Source organism: Dermacentor andersoni, chromosome 8 (assembly GCF_023375885.2).
Source record: "Dermacentor andersoni chromosome 8, qqDerAnde1_hic_scaffold, whole genome shotgun sequence".
In the NCBI taxonomy this organism is placed as follows: domain Eukaryota; kingdom Metazoa; phylum Arthropoda; class Arachnida; order Ixodida; family Ixodidae; genus Dermacentor; species Dermacentor andersoni.
This window is the reverse complement of record NC_092821.1, coordinates 109,592,852-109,609,013: the sequence shown is the minus strand read 5'-3', so window position 1 is coordinate 109,609,013 and position 16,162 is coordinate 109,592,852. Positions and strand designations below refer to the sequence as shown.

Genomic DNA, 16,162 nt, shown 5'->3' with positions numbered 1-16,162 from the left:
TGCTTAGGACCAGCGAGGTGTTGACGTCCGCCTTTAACGTTTCGAAAACCACTAACCGCCCCAGCTGCCGCCACCACCGCCCGCTGCCGAACAGTGGGCGACGTTCGTACCGTATTTCCTCGTGTACTGGGCGCACTTGTTTTACTGCAAAGCTGTTAACGGCAGTTACCTTTTCGTGCGGTGGAAGCGAATGTCAATGGTGACTTCAGGTGGCGCGTCATACAAGGACTATACCACCCAACCCCTGTATAATAAAGGTATCTCTCTCTCTCTCTCTCTCAGTATCAAATGTCAATCTTTGAAGAGACGGCAACGCAGCTTGCGTCGAAAACCCGAAGCGGCCGTGTATCACCAGTGGTGCTATTCCAGACATCACCGAATTCCGCCATATTGTCAAATTTGGATAATGATGGCATTGTGAGCCAATCAGAGAGGCCGTACAGCAGCCCCTTCGGGTCCAATCAGAGCCGACAAAATTGCAAATGTGACAATATGGCGGAACCCGACAAATGTCCAGAATGGCAAACCTGGGCATCATAAGTGTCGGCGGCGGTGATGAGCTGATATCATGCCAGCAATGCAGCCCCTTATATCATGGCCGCCGGAATGCGTGATCAGGCGCCTGCCTAGCACGCAGGAACATTCTTCGGATATAACGAATGGCGTAAAAGTGCTAAGCTTGGATACAGCGGAGCATTTGAAACGTCATGGTAAGATTTCGGGCAGCAGGAAAACAGACCTCTATAGGACTTCCGAAGGGCTTGAAAATGGTCTCACTGCAGTGCCGTTGCGTTTGATGTATGTGTTGCTCGGACGGGCATACATCCGTGAATGTATTTTGATGAGTAAGATAAAATAAAAAAATATATATTTAAGATTCTTGGCAGGGTGTGGTTCTAACATGAGTCGGACGTAAGGCTGCCCTCTCTTATACCGCAGAGGTCGTCGGGATTGATGTGCAGAGAATGCAAGCACCGATTATGCACACCATACACATGCACAATTGTTCAAGATTTAGGAGCATTGATCAGAGTCACGCCTCATTCTCCATCGCTTACGCTCTTGTCCCTGCGTCCTCGTCACCGGAGTGTGCCTACAGCTTATCTGCACTCCCTCAAAAATTGTCGTCCACGGTGCCGCCCGTACTATTAGTTATTCAATCAACTTTGAAAACCTTAGCGACGGTATCGACGGATACCTAACGCTTCGAGTCCTAAACCTAGTTTTCGGTGGTGCTTTCTTTTTTTTTTTCAAATTTCTTACCTCAAAAGTGGGGGCACGTGTCTTTTACGAGTAAATACGGTATATGTCGATTGACGAGAGCTTCTACAAGGTGTCGTGTAAGCGCTCTTTCTTTTTTTTCTTTTTTTTTTTTTTTGTCCTGAGCAGCCGCTCACGGGCACGCAAGTTCATATCGCGCGGTCGCATCGCGACGTATGCTCTCTAATATCGGTCCGGTAGACCATACCGTCGTGGGCCTACGTCCGTCGCTCACGAGTTTCAAGCGGCCGAAGGGGGGCGGGCGGAGCTTCGCCCCGCGACCGGACAGTCTCCGCCCCCTTCGACAATCACAGCCTTTAACGCTAGGCGCCGCCGCAGCCGACAAGGATCGCATCGAGTTCGTGTCGCTGCGCGCGCATCGGGAGGCCGAAAATTACGAAAGGGAAACCCGAGCGAAACGACAGTGCAAGGGAAAAGCAACAAACGCAAAAAAATAAGAGAACGGAATTATAAAACGGGCTAAGAACTAGAAGCGAGATCCATAAAAGCGCGATTCGTCACCGCTAAAACCCCTTAAACTTCGTAAAGTAGCGACACTCTCCTCCTCCGCCTTCACTCCTCCTCGTTTCTCCTCTCTTTCACGCTCCCTCCTCGACCGTGGCGCCGCCTACACTGCTCGAGCGTAGCAACGGCGCCAACATGCGCTCCTCGCCACTCCGTGGACGCTTCTCGAGCAAAAATGGCGCTGAAGCAACGCGCGAGGGCCCACGTGATACTATTAGGCCAATAGCGACGCGGCGTCGGCCAGAGCTTGCGAGGAGGAGGCGGCATTCTTCAAAGCGTGGCGCTACTTCGCGAAGTTTAAGGGGCTTTAGTCTCCGCAGGTTTCATACGGTTCAGCGTTAAAGTGACGCTAGCAGGAAACGTTAATGCGGCACGTCAGACACATTTGCTGACGTTTGCGTTAGTCGAATTTTTGTTTTCGCTCGAATCGTCCGAATCGAAGGGCCATGAAACGAAGACGCATTGAGGCGTTCAAGCGCATTTATTTCATGCATACGCGATTGCTTACACGTACCGCTTAGATGTGAAAACGCGAATTCTCGAGGCCTCGTGACATACGGGGATGCGGACGCAAGCGGTGGCTTTGCAGGCTATTTCGACGTTCTCGCGAGTGGTCAGCTGTGCATCGCGAGCAGACTTGCATGCGCACAGAGGAGTGCGAAACACAGCGGTGAGAGTGCCTAACGCTACGGAGTACGCCTCTGAAGAACGCGCGATTAACCAATCGCCCCCGCACTATGCGACGCGCGTGGCTATACGGAAAACCTACCTCCGAGTCGTCGGATGCGGCGAGATGTCCTCTGTGTTTTGTAAATGTCGTTTGCTCTGCAGATGTTCTTCGTGTTTTGTCTTTACGTGCGTCGAAGCTGTGCGGGAAGCCTGGCCTCCTTTTTTTGTCTACTCGTCGAGACACAGACGCCAAAACCCGTGGGAAGAGGCAAAGAAGCTTGGTCTACATGCTACAGCTGAGTGAGTGTAATGCTATATAGCCTTATAGTACTCAGAAATACAGTTGTTTCACTGCCTACGAGCTACTGGCTCGCGTCACAAACCAAGCACGTTAAGAGAGAGAGACTATTAGAAAAACAGATTTTTGCCGGCGCGTATGCAAACGCTGGCATGCTACTCTGTATAGGGATGGGAAATTGGGAAAAAAATTCCATAGGAGATTGGGAAAAAAAGAGAATAAAAATAAATATGAAATGCGCAAATGCACCTGATACTAATATTTACAGGTGACATGGCGGGTAAATTTAGGCTTTTGTATATGAAATGTTCAATCTTTAAAGCTTTCCTATTAGACCAATTTCTGGCAGGTATTTGAAGAACAAATCCAAAACCCGCCGCTGTTTTGAAGGGCCGTGCATTGGACCTAAAATACTGGGTAATGTTAACGGATCGTGGCAAATCATGTCCATTTGTTGCTCAAAAAATTGTCTGTCGTCGCGGTACGCGGGGCATTCTAGTAATATGTGCTCCATTGTCTCTAAGTTGGCGCAGTTATCACAGTAGGGCTTAGTGGTAAGCCCTATGCGGCACAAGTTATTGGTTCGTGTATGCCACGTTCAGTCGAAGATGATGGTACAATGGTACAGGTAAGTGATCGTGGAACTTTCGGTCTCATTTCTGGGTCAATATAACGCAGGAAGTTATCTTGGTGAAGCGGCCGATTCCAGGTGCGGTCTTTTTCTTACTCCAATACCGTAATTTCCAAAGAGAATTTTTGCAAAAGCCGTCGCTTCAAACATGGCAAAAAATATGCCGAGCACGTAAAAGCCGTTGTGAGGACACGTGTTGGCCACTGTAATCAGGATCAGGTCGCCGGGTAACCGTCTTTGAAGACACAGACTCCGTGATCCGCCCAGTTTGGTTACAGCATCTTCGGGATCGAACTCGTTTGCTGTCACTCTGCCTCCGTCATCGGCCTCACACTTCACTTGAAAAGAAACCGACAAACGGACAGTCAGGAAAACTGTGGAGAAAGTAGGCAGAGAAAGCTTCACTTTCAAAGCCAGCAGTAACTTCAGCTGTTTATCCGGCACGTAACTCATTTACTGAGCACTTAACACCTGAGAAACCTATATGGTTGTTACGTTTCGCCTACAACGCGCGGTAATGCCGGCGCGGATGCAACGGACGCCGGGGCTTTGTTCAAAGCGGCGGACATTTTGGCCCGTTCGACGCCGCCGCAACGCCTACCCGCCAAGCGTGTCCAGGCGTGTTTCAGTGCCACGTGTCTTCGTGTGTGCGTGCGTGTGTGTGTGTGCCCACGCTTGTCAAAGCGCGGCAGCCGGGGAGCGGAGCTCCCCAAGTGAAGGTTGGCGATGCGTCACTACACTCGGTTCAGCAGGTCTCTCGGCTCGGCCGTGCGCGCCGTCGTGGGCTCATGCTCCGCCGTCCCGTGACCTTCATCCCGTGACCTTCATCCCGTGACCTTCCCTTTTGGACCGCGACGCCGAGAGTATAAGAGCAGCTGCCCCCGGACGCCAGGAGAGAGGCTCCGATTTGTACTGTTGAGTTGCGTGCTCTCCCGTCTCTCCACTTCGGTCGACCTGACCGGCCGCTCTTTTGCTATGTTAGAATAAACAAGTTGTTCTGTTACCAGTCTTCTCTTGCTTTGCCGGGACCTTCGGATGCTTCCAGTGCCCCAGGCCGCCAGGCCAACGCTACCCTTGGGGCTTGCGACCCATTGGCAATAACGGGCGTCAGAACCGAGACCCCAACAACTCGTGCCAGCGGTGCGATTCCTACATCTGGTTGCCAGCGGTGAGATCGCGACAACGGAGGCCAGCAGCGAAGAGATGCGGTTGACTGTATGCTGAGCAGCACAACGACCATCCGGGAGCAGTGCAACGAGCCCTGTGTGACGACTGGTTGCCTGCAGCGGAACGACTGCGCTGAAGTCTTGGCTGCGAGGTTTGGTGAGTGCGGGACTTTCTTCTTCTGAGTTTTGCCAGGCTTTTGTTAGTGTTAGAAACAGAGCTGGTAATTGGGGTTGTCGTTGCTGCCGGGTTAGTTTGCGGCAAGACAATAGTAGGCAGTAGAGAAAGCAGCATTCAGAGCAGCCATGGATTTGAAGTCGTTGCGCAAACCGAAATTGCTGGAGCTTGCAAGAGAGTTGGGTCTGGATGTCTCAGACAAACTCAGAAAACCAGAACTGCTAAGGGCTATTCTTGAGTTAGAAGCTGAGGATGACGAGCTGTCGGAATGCCTTGAGACCATTGAGGAGAGGGAGACGGCAAAAAGACAGGAGCGCGAACTTAAAGAACAAAAAGAGAAAGAAAAAGAAGAGCGCGACCGTCAACACGCTTTGGAAATGAAGCGTCTCGAGTTAGAAATGGAACGCGCTCGTAATGGAAGTCAGGCACACGGTGCAGGAGAACGAGTATTGTTCAAGATGACTGACCTGATGCGGCCGTTTAAGCTTGGAGAGGACATTGGTTTGTTCCTGGTTAACTTTGAGCGAACGTGCGAGAAGCAGGGGTTCTCTCGGGAAACGTGGCCACAGCGCTTGCTCACTTTGCTACCCGGCGAGGCGGCCGACGTAGTCGCTCGCTTGGAGAGAGAGGAGGCAGAGGATTTCGACAAAGTGAAATCGAGTCTGCTAAAAAAGTACCGGCTGTCAGCGGAGGCGTTCCGTCGGAAGTTTCGGGAAAATGAGAAAGGCAAGAGTGAGTCATATACAGAGTTTGCGTACAGGCTTATGTCAAACATGCAGGAGTGGCTCAAAGAAGAGAAAGCGTTTGGTGACCACGAGAAAGTTCTGCAGTGTTTCGGGCTAGAACAGTTTTATAGTCGGTTACCTGAGAACGTGCGGTACTGGGTCTTGGATAGGCCAGACGTTAGTACGGTGGCTAGAGCCGCTGAGTTAGCCGAGGAGTTTGTGACGCGTCGGGCTCGTGGAGCTAAGGACGGTCAAAAGGGTGAATTTGGCTCCAAGTTTGAGAGGCCAAAGTTCACGCCCATGAGAAAGCGGTTCGAGACGAGGCGAGCAGGCGTGTGTTATACGTGCCAGAAGCCGGGTCACTTTTCGGCGCAGTGTCCGACCGAACGTGAGGAGACGGCGGCAGCCGAAGCCGAACGCAGAAAGCGGTTCGAGACGAGGCAAGCGCGCGTTTGTTATACGTGCCAGAAGCCGGGTCACTTTTCGGCGCAGTGCCCAGAAACAAAACCAAAAGTCGTGTTTTTTTCATTAGGCAGCACTGACGAGAACATCAAGCTTCTCGAGCCTTACATGCGAGACCTCCTCGTGAACGGGAAAGAGTGCCGAGTGCTTCGCGATACCGCAGCTACGATGGATGTAGTTCACCCCTCTTACGTAGAACCCGATATGTTCACGGGCGAGTGCGCATGGATCAAGCAAGCAGTGGAAGCTCATAGCGTGTGTCTGCCGGTAGCAAAAGTGCTTATTGAAGGACCTTTCGGAGCACTTGAGACGGAGGCCGCAGTGTCATCTATGCTGCCCCCCCAGTACCCGTACCTATTTTCGAACAGGTCCGATCACCTCCTGCGCGAGAAGGGGCTTTTGTTTGGTGAGGCTAGCGTTCAGGCCTTAACCAGATCGAAGGTTCGGGAGCTCGCTGCAAAGGCGGTAGTTGCAGGGCCGACGTTGTTGAACGATGAAAAAGGGTCAGAGGCGCAGCAAGCTGGTATTCAGAGCACGCCCGAACGGGATAAAATTGAGCCTGTAGCGTTAAAGGCACCAGATACTGGAGAGGAAATTCCCGATGCGGGAAAGTTAGAAGAGCTTCCGGTCGAGCTTCCGGGACTAGGCTCAGTGACGAACAGGAAAGACACCGATCAAGTCATTAGTGACTTAATAAGTAAAGCATCGCTGTCGCCTGAGCAGAAAACCGAACTACACCAGCTCTTACAAGAGTTTCAAGGTCTGTTCTCTGAGAGGCCTGGTAGGACTTCTGTCCTTACTCATGACATAGAACTTACCTCCCCAGAGCCAGTACGATCCAAGGCGTACCGGGTGTCACCCCGCCAGAGCGATATTATGGAGGCTGAGGTAAAGAAAATGCTACAGCTCGGTGTTATTGAAGCGGGTGAGAGTGATTATACCTCCCCTTTGATTTTAGTTGAGGTACCGGGCAAGGAACCTCGTCCTTGCGTCGACTACCGCAGGCTTAATTCCATCACTAAGGATCAAATTTATCCGATCCCTAACATCGAGGAGCGCCTTGAGAGAGTGAGTAGCGCTCAGTTTATTTCCACCCTAGATCTTGTCAGGGGTTATTGGCAGGTTCCACTTACAGAAGAGGCTAGTAGGTATGCGGCGTTCATTTCACCAATGGGGACATTCCGTCCTAAAGTTTTGAGTTTTGGTTTGAAGAACGCGCCATACTGCTTTTCAAGCCTCATGGATAAAGTGTTGCGGGGACAGCAAGAATTCGCTTTACCGTATCTAGACGACGTAGCGATATTCTCCGCATCCTGGCCTGAGCATATGGCGCACTTGCGGGCAGTGCTAACCCGCCTGCGCGATGCGGGCTTGACAGTCAAGGCTCCCAAGTGCCAGTTAGCACAGGCCGAGGTTGTCTACCTCGGACACGTGATTGGTCGGGGTCGTCGCCGCCCCTCTGAAATAAAGGTGGCCGCTGTGCGAGACTTCCCGCAACCGCGCACGAAGACCGATATTCGGTCGTTCTTAGGTGTCGCCGGCTACTATCAGAGGTACATCCCCAGGTACTCTGATATCGCGGCTCCCTTGACGGATACTCTAAGAAAGACAGAGCCGCAAACAGTCGTCTGGGATGAGACGAAGGAAAGAGCTTTTAGCGCCCTAAAGAGCGCCCTAACAAGCCAGCCTGTGCTACGATCGCCCGACTACACAAAAGGGTTCGTTGTTCAGTGTGATGCTAGTGAGCGAGGCATGGGCGTTGTACTGTGCCAACGGGAAAATGGAGAAGTAGAACACCCCGTCCTGTATGCTAGTCGTAAGCTGACCAGTCGTGAGCAGGCGTATAGCGCCACCGAGAAAGAGTGTGCGTGTATCGTGTGGGCCGTTCAGAAATTGTCATGTTACCTAGCCGGCTCGAGGTTTATCATTGAAACGGATCACTGCCCTCTCCAATGGCTGCAGACCATCTCTCCCAAAAATGGCCGCCTCCTGCGCTGGAGCCTCGCTTTGGAACAATATTCCTTTGAGGTGCGTTACAAAAAGGGGAGTCTCAACGGTAACGCCGATGGCTTAAGTCGAAGCCCCTAACGTGGGAATCAGCCTCAAAATTGCTTGTTACTGATGTTTTTCTTCCTGAGGCAGGATTTTTTTAACCTATTGCTTTTGTATAGTGTTTCAAAGTGATGATGTGCTTTCTAGTGCAATTTTCCGATTTGTGGACGCGTTCTGAGTGCTGCTAAATTACTGTAAGGAACTAGGCAGCAGTATAAAAGGGGAAAGAGCCTGGCAGGGCTTAGTGAGGGTTGTGCCGTGCTTGCTGACTGAGCGGTTGACTTTCGGCGTAGTTCTAACGCTTGCCGGAAACGAGAACAAAAATGTCAACTCTCCCGAAGTCACTTTGCAGTGTCCTGTGTGCACCTGAACGTGAGAACGAGGCTTTCTCTGTGCGCTGCGCTCAAGAAACGCCAAAGGACGCCCGACTTCGGTTATGAGCATCATCGAGCGACATCCCTCCGGACAGCGGATGCAGTCCCCTGACCATCGGGATCTCCTTCCCCCGGCGGGGCGGTCTGTTACGTTTCGCCTACAACGCGCGGTAATGCCGGCGCGGATGCAACGGACGCCGGGGCTTTGTTCAAAGCGGCGGACATTTTGGCCCGTTCGACGCCGCCGCAACGCCTACCCGCCAAGCGTGTCCAGGCGTGTTTCAGTGCCACGTGTCTTCGTGTGTGCGTGTGTGTGTGTGTGCCCACGCTTGTCAAAGCGCGGCAGCCGGGGAGCGGAGCTCCCCAAGTGAAGGTTGGCGATGCGTCACTACACTCGGTTCAGCAGGTCTCTCGGCTCGGCCGTGCGCGCCGTCGTGGGCTCATGCTCCGCCGTCCCGTGACCTTCATCCCGTGACCTTCATCCCGTGACCTTCCCTTTTGGACCGCGACGCCGAGAGTATAAGAGCAGCTGCCCCCGGACGCCAGGAGAGAGGCTCCGATTTGTACTGTTGAGTTGCGTGCTCTCCCGTCTCTCCACTTCGGTCGACCTGACCGGCCGCTCTTTTGCTATGTTAGAATAAACAAGTTGTTCTGTTACCAGTCTTCTCTTGCTTTGCCGGGACCTTCGGATGCTTCCAGTGCCCCAGGCCGCCAGGCCAACGCTACCCTTGGGGCTTGCGACCCATTGGCAATAACGGGCGTCAGAACCGAGACCCCAACAACTCGTGCCAGCGGTGCGATTACTACATGGTTGAGCTCCGGAAAATATAGAGAGAGGTGCCAGATTTATGTCACTGTGCCTTATATTAAATTTCGCACTTGGACAGTGATATACTACCAGCAAAGTGACATCAAGGGTCTCAAGATTTGTTTGTTTGTTTGTTTGCTAGTTCGTTCATCCGTTCGTTCGTTCGTTCGTTCGTTCGTTCGTTCGTTCGTTCGTTCGTTCGTTCGTTCGTTCGTTCGTTCGTTCGTTCGTTCGTTCGTCCGTTCGTTCGTTCGTTCGTTCGTTCGTTCGTTCGTTCGTTCGTTCGTTCGTTCGTTTGTTCGTTTGTTCGTTTGTTTGTTTGTTTGTTTGTTTGTTTGTTTGTTTGTTTGTTTGGTTGTTTGTTTGTTTGTTTGCCTCCGAGAGTGGCTCATACCCACTATGGGGGACTGGCCAAGAATCTGGTGGTTTCATAAAAAGGATTATATGAGTCTGAAAAGAATAACCACTGAGAAATTTTGAATAGCTAGCAAAGAATGAAATCAGATAAAATTTAAGAATTAAGCAAGGAAATCGTCCCGATTCAACTATACACCTCACAACAGCTGCACATACGTCCCTATTATAATGTCCGCAGAAAATAGGCTCCCGAAGATAGAATAGAAAACGTTTCCAATATAAGCATCTTGGCATTCTATTCCCGCACGATTTATCCTGGTCCAAACATCTTGAAGCAACCTGTTCTAAAGCTCTAGCACGTCTATGTTACCTAAAGCGTTCTCTGCGCTCAGCCCCTCAAGAAGCAAAATTGCTCGCTTATAAAACCCTAGTGCGGTCCATCTTGGATTACGGGCGTGCCATTTGGAATCCATACCTGAAATCCGACATAAAAAACAACTTGAATCCGTCCAAAAAAAAAAAAAGCTATCCTATTTATATGCCAGTGTTATGACAAGGACTTCTCCGCTTCTTCTAAGCTGCCCTCGTTGAACCTTTCTTCGCTGGTAGAGCGGCGTAATGTAGAAAATTTTATACTGTTTTACACCATTGTCAACTCTGAACGTTGCTCATCCTTTGAATACATTAAGTTTGCTAAAGCGTCTAACACACAGAATTTTCACCCTCTGAATATAACACTCCTGTACGGCCACCACTGGCCAATTCAAATATAGTTTTTTGTTCCTCGATCCATTGAATTGTGGAACCAACTTCTCCCTAACGTACGAAAATTGACATTTGATAATTTTGTTAACACAATCACAGGTTGATGCCCATGATTCGTAAAACCATGTGTTGATATGCATATATGTATGTACTGAGACCATTTTTCCCCCTAACATATTCCTTATACTAGTGCTTCGCTCTGTGCCTTTGATTCGTGTACCCCCTTTTGCTGTGTGTGTGACACCCTCGATTTTGTACCCCACTCCTGCGATAACCCTCTTAGAGTTGCAGTATGTATAAATAAATAAATAAATAAATAAATAAATAAATAAATAAATATCGGGAATCGTTATATTCAGATTGCTTTCTTAGTGTATTCTGGGCTTTCTTCTCTTTTCCTTCTTCTTTTTTTAAGGCAATGTCCGCAGAAGCATAATTAAAATTAAAGTGCTGGCTTTGAATTTCCGAAAGGGCGCAGTCGGCTAGGCAGCATGCGAGGGGGGGCGAATTTCTTACGGCCCCCCTTGGGGTTCTTTAACGCGCACTCCCAAAAAATTGCGCGCGAGCGTTCTTTGCGTTCCACCCCTATCGGAACGCGGCTACAGCTGTTGCGGAGGATCGAACCCACGACCTCGTGCTTAGCTACGCAACGCTGAGCTACCACGGTACTTCAGAGGCGTCATGATATCCGCAAATAATAGCAGGACTGTCAAAAGGGGGCAGTGGCAGAGTTGCACGTGTTCTCCATGTAGCATCTGTTTTCCCGTACAGCACTTCCAGATGGCAAGGAAGGATGGGCAATTAGAAGCCCCCACGCGCGCCGGTGAAGAGCGACGACCATTGCGTGCAAATTTACTTTTCTGTCATTCCTGGAGAAATGCTCTTGCGTATCTTCATTTCAGACGATCGACAACTTTGCAGCTATATGCAAGTAATATGTAGCTAACGTGAACCAATGAGAGAGAGAGAGGGAGGGAGGGAGGGAGGGAGGGAGGGAGAGGGAGATGAAGAGGAAAGGCGGGGAGGTTAACCAGATATTAGTATCCGGTTTGCTACCCTAAGTTAGGGTAGCAAGTTTCCGAAAAGCAAAGGAGATGAAACTACCTGCCTAACCACCTCCGCACTCCCAGTATACATTGTAGGTGCACCTGTTCTCCGTTTGCGTCAGTACAGACGCTTGCAGGAGAAGGATTCTGTAACGATCCATTTTTGTCTTCCGTGGTCCTTACGGACTATCCCCGCCCAGGGCGGAGCGGCCACATTAGAGTCAATGGCGAAGGGTGGAATGAGAATGGAGCACGAAAATGATCACGTCGAACTCCAGGTTTCTAGACTATTTCCAGTTGTCGGATAGATAGCATGTCCAAATTAGATATAATGGTTGTGCACGTTGTCCAGCTCGAAGGTGACGTGTTGTTTCTTCGTTTTCTTTTTTTTTTACTTATTACGCTTTCCTTTCTTTGACCCCACGTACCACGAACGCCATTCCTCATCGAGGAAATTCGCAATAGCTTGATCACCTCATGTCGGGCCGTGAAGAATGCGTATGTACAAAAAAAAAAAAAAGAAGCGGCGCAACCAATCTCACGTTGACTGTCCACAGTAATGCGTTTAGCATTAGATGAGCGCAACGACACAACGTGTTGCCACTGTCGAAACGAGTTATGTGCCAGGCGTGTACTGCTGCGGGATTCTTCTTTCCCGTTTCCCTAAGAACACTCGGTGCCATCTAGCGTCGCCGCCGCGAAGCCTGCGCCTGGCCTCCGAGATGCATGGCGCGCTGGTGCGTGCGAACGCCGAAAAAAAAACGCGTCATACGCCAAAGGGGCTCCTCTCTCGCACTTCTTTCTGGGCCCGTTGCACCATCTAGTGGCACTGCTGAGAAGTCCGCGCGTGACCTCAGAGACGAGAAACGTGGCGCGTGGGTGCCTGCGAATGCTGATAATTGTTCTGTCGGGTGCAGCACACTTAATTGCGCATACTCAGTGACTCAATTTGGCGAGAGGGTCACTGAAGAGCGGCACACACGCGGTGCATTCATGGCGCTAATCAATAATTATTCATGTAATTAATAATTATTATTCATACTTATTAACCGGTTTGCTCTGCCATCAACAACTGAAACGTGGCTCCAGCATGTCAAAAACCATGTTGTCTTTGCGTAACATTTCCCGCGTCTAAATCGGCCTCCTGAGGTTTCAAACTCGGCGCATCAATAACGGCACGATGGCTTTCCTGGGGTGAAAATTTAAACCTGCCTACTGTCCCGTCTTTCCGACGCCGTGCGCAGGTGATTCCTCACCGACTGTTGTTCGTGTATTCTGATTTGGACTGGTATCCCGCTTGTTAGGTGGTTGTTCTTTTCGGCAAATGACGTGGCACAGAATAAAGGGAAAGTATCTGGCTTACAAAAATAGACACGGAAGCTAGTAACAAAGCCAATAAAAGTGCGTGAATCAGACGGTAAGCCAAAGGTAAAGCCGCCCACTCGGATAGTTAACCTCCCTAGCTTTCCTTTCTCCCTTCTCTCTCTCTCTCTCTCTCGCCTACTCGGACTCAGATCGTTGAGGGATCGGCCCACCGCGGGTCCGCAAACTGCAATCGCGCCCCGACCGGAAAGAAAGCAGAAGTTTCCTGGTCAAGCCGTAGCATTACGAGCCCCACAGTACCACGCCCCTCTCAGAGATCCTGCGTTCACGTGACCTTCTCGCGCAGAGAGCGGGGGTGCTAAATCGCAGCGGAAACATTAACAAAGGGCACCGATGCCTCCTTGCGTCCGCTGCGCGAGCTACGAGGTGTCATTGGTGCTTCATGCGGCGTTCGTGCGTATACAGACGCGCGCGCATCAGGCATATATCGCAAGACGCGATCTCTATTCTCTTGGGTTGGCGCTGCGCGAAACTCTAGTTGGATTTCGCGGGGATAAGTGGTGGTTCTTTTCGGGGATAAAGTGCGTGATTACGGGACACGCACCACGTTCCATATGTTGGCGCTTGTAAGCCACCCCGTCCCGGCATTTTTGCCGTTTTGGTTTCCTTTGTTTCTGGTCAACATCTAAGACAGACCGACAAATTGCCGCAGGTGGGGAACGATCCCACAACCTTCGCATTACGCGTGCGGTTGTGGAGTCGTTCCCCACCTGCGGCAAGTTGTTTTTTTTTCATCCACTTTCGTTTCCATTAATTTATCGTTTCTTTGTTTCCTTTATTAAGCACAAGTAATTTCCCCTATGTGGTCCTTGGTGTCAGGGTTTGTTGGCTTCTTATGATACGAGAGCTTGACAGTGCACGTACAACGATGATGGGCCAAATCCTGTCTTGCACCGCCGAGATGGTGTTCGCGCTGACCCTGCATACGAATGTGATATAAGTGGGCGGCATTAGTTTTGTTAAGTCATTTAGTCTCACAAGGTTGATGCAGTGGAAACCGCAATGAACGGAAGTGGCCCAATATGGCTTTTTTGCAGGTATCGTTTCCGCCCTGGCGAGCCTCCTTCGTTGGTTTGCAATGCAGCGCAGTAATAGGGAGTGTTTATCGTACACTACGCAACTTGTTGTACAGAAAGTCGGGGAAAAAATAAACGTGTTTCACAGACGCTAACTCTCGTATTTAGAAATGCAGCTTAACTCGACGCCCAAGCTTCGCTTGACTTAAAGAGGAAGCTTTAGCTCGGGTGCTCCTATCTAAATACATGTAAAAGGAGAATTCGTTTTTCTCGGCAACCACTGCACCAAATTTGACGGGGTTTGCTGCATTTAAAAGAAAAACTTAAATATAGTGACTGTTCGTTTCGAATTATTGAGTTAGGTTGTCAATTTTTTATTAAAAATTGGCAAATATTAAACATTTTCAAAAAACGAAACTATCAAGTTTACAACTCTGTAACTCAACCACTAAAAATGATAATACAATTCTGTGGATTGCATCTAATAGTACATCTAAAGCGGACAAAATCGATATGTTACACATGAATATATAAAAAATTTAATCATAGGGAAATACAACTTTTCCAAAACCGTTGTAACCAACGTAACAAATTCACGTAAGATGTAAAATGACATATTGCATTTGTCCGCTTTGAATGATCCAATGGATGCCGTTTACAGAACCGCGATATCAGTTCTTGATGCAGAACTATGAATTTGTAAACTTCGTGCTTCTATTTTTTTCAAACGGTCAAATATTTGAAAATTGTTTTAAGAAACTTCAAGCCCTAAATCGAAATTCCGCTTCCAACAGTCACTAGAATTTAACTTTCTCTTTCAAGTGCAACAAATTTCATTAATATCGGTCCAGGGGTTATCTCAGAAAACGTGTTTTAGTTTGACATGTATTTGAATAGGCCGCGTCGGAATTCCTCTTAATGGGCCCGAATTAAAGCTTCCTCTTTAATGAACTTTGTCGCATTTGAAAGGGAAAGTTGAATTCTAGTGACTGTTGGAAGCGGAATTTCTATTTGTGGCTCGAATTTTGTTTAAAAAATTTTTAATTAATCGACCGTTTGAAAAAAATAGAAGCACGAAGTTTACAAGATCATAGATCTACATCAAGAACAGATATTGCGGTTCTGTAAACGGCATCCATTAGATCATTCAAAGCGGACAAATTCTATATGTCGTTTTACATCTTACGTGATTTTGTTACGTTGGTTTCAAGCGTTCTGCAAAGTCTGTATTTCCATATTACAAATCTTTTTATATTCATGTGTAACATATCAATTTTGTCCTCTTTAGATGTACCAGTAGACGCAATTCAGAGAATTGTATTATCATTTTTCCTTGTTGAGTTACAGAGTTGTAAAGTTGATAGTTTCGTATTCTGAAAATTTTGATTTTCGCCAATTTTTAATAAAATATTGACAACCTAACTCAAAAATTCGAAACCAACAGTCACTAGGTCTTAAGTTTTTCTTTTGAATGCAACAAGCCTCGTCAAATTTGGTGCAGTGGTTGCCGACAAAAACGAATTCTCCTTTTACGTGTATTTAGATAGGAGCACCCAAGCTAAAGCTTCCTCTTAAATGACCTTTGTCGTGAACGTGCCTGGGAAGCTCATTGCGTTTCCTTCGGCGGCTGAACAACAGGTGACATTCAGATCAAGTCAAGCATGGGCTTCAAGTAAAGGCGCAGTTCTGAATACGGGCCTAAGGTACTGTGGTATATAACACTGTGTATCTATAAGCGCACAAAATTTGTAGAGACACCAGAAACCGGAGCGCATTGGTTTACATACTGAACCAATAACGTTAGCTTATTTTCTCGACGCCAAGTGGTATTGCGTGTTTAAAACAGCGTTCTTTTTTTTTCTTCTGTACAGATGTGTCTTCGAGTTCCTGGTTTCAGGATGAAACATGAATATCTAAGGCAAGTTTTATGGGTGATCCTGACATCAAGGTTCTGCCAAAGACGATATGTTAGCTTGAGACAACGAGCTTTCATTTTCCGACCACATCAGCACTTACATTAGCAAAGAAAAAGCATTCAGGTTTGAGCAGGCTCCAGCTGGCTGGGCTCTATTTCAGAGATGAAGAAGAGCTGCAATATGCTTTTTTTTTTTACGTGGAGCTTGTACTAAATTCTTAGGTGCGGGGAGCAGCTTTTTTTGTTTGTCATCACAGCGCTATTTCTCTTGGACTACAAATCATGCGCAAAAGTTTCAAATCAGACTTTACCTTGTCGACATCCTTGGGGTCTGATATACGTAAGTACGTAAGCAATGTTCATTTCCGAAAAGGCATCATCAACTTGGGCCCCACTGGGCAGGTGCTCGTTCTTAAGCAATCCTCCAGCAATGGTACGTGTGCCACTGTACCAAAAGTTGTACAGAATCTTGAAATATACTTAGATGTATGTCGTACTTATCTCTGCGTACACTGCTCATCAATGGTCTTCCCTC

The 16,162-nt window shown here is 48.7% G+C and overlaps 1 pseudogene; it reads left to right on the top strand.

Annotated features, from left to right (window-relative positions):
* Positions 1-15,614, top strand: part of LOC126529461 (uncharacterized) — a 58,284-nt pseudogene extending 42,670 nt beyond the window's left edge.
* The last annotated feature ends 548 nt before the right edge of the window (positions 15,615-16,162 follow it).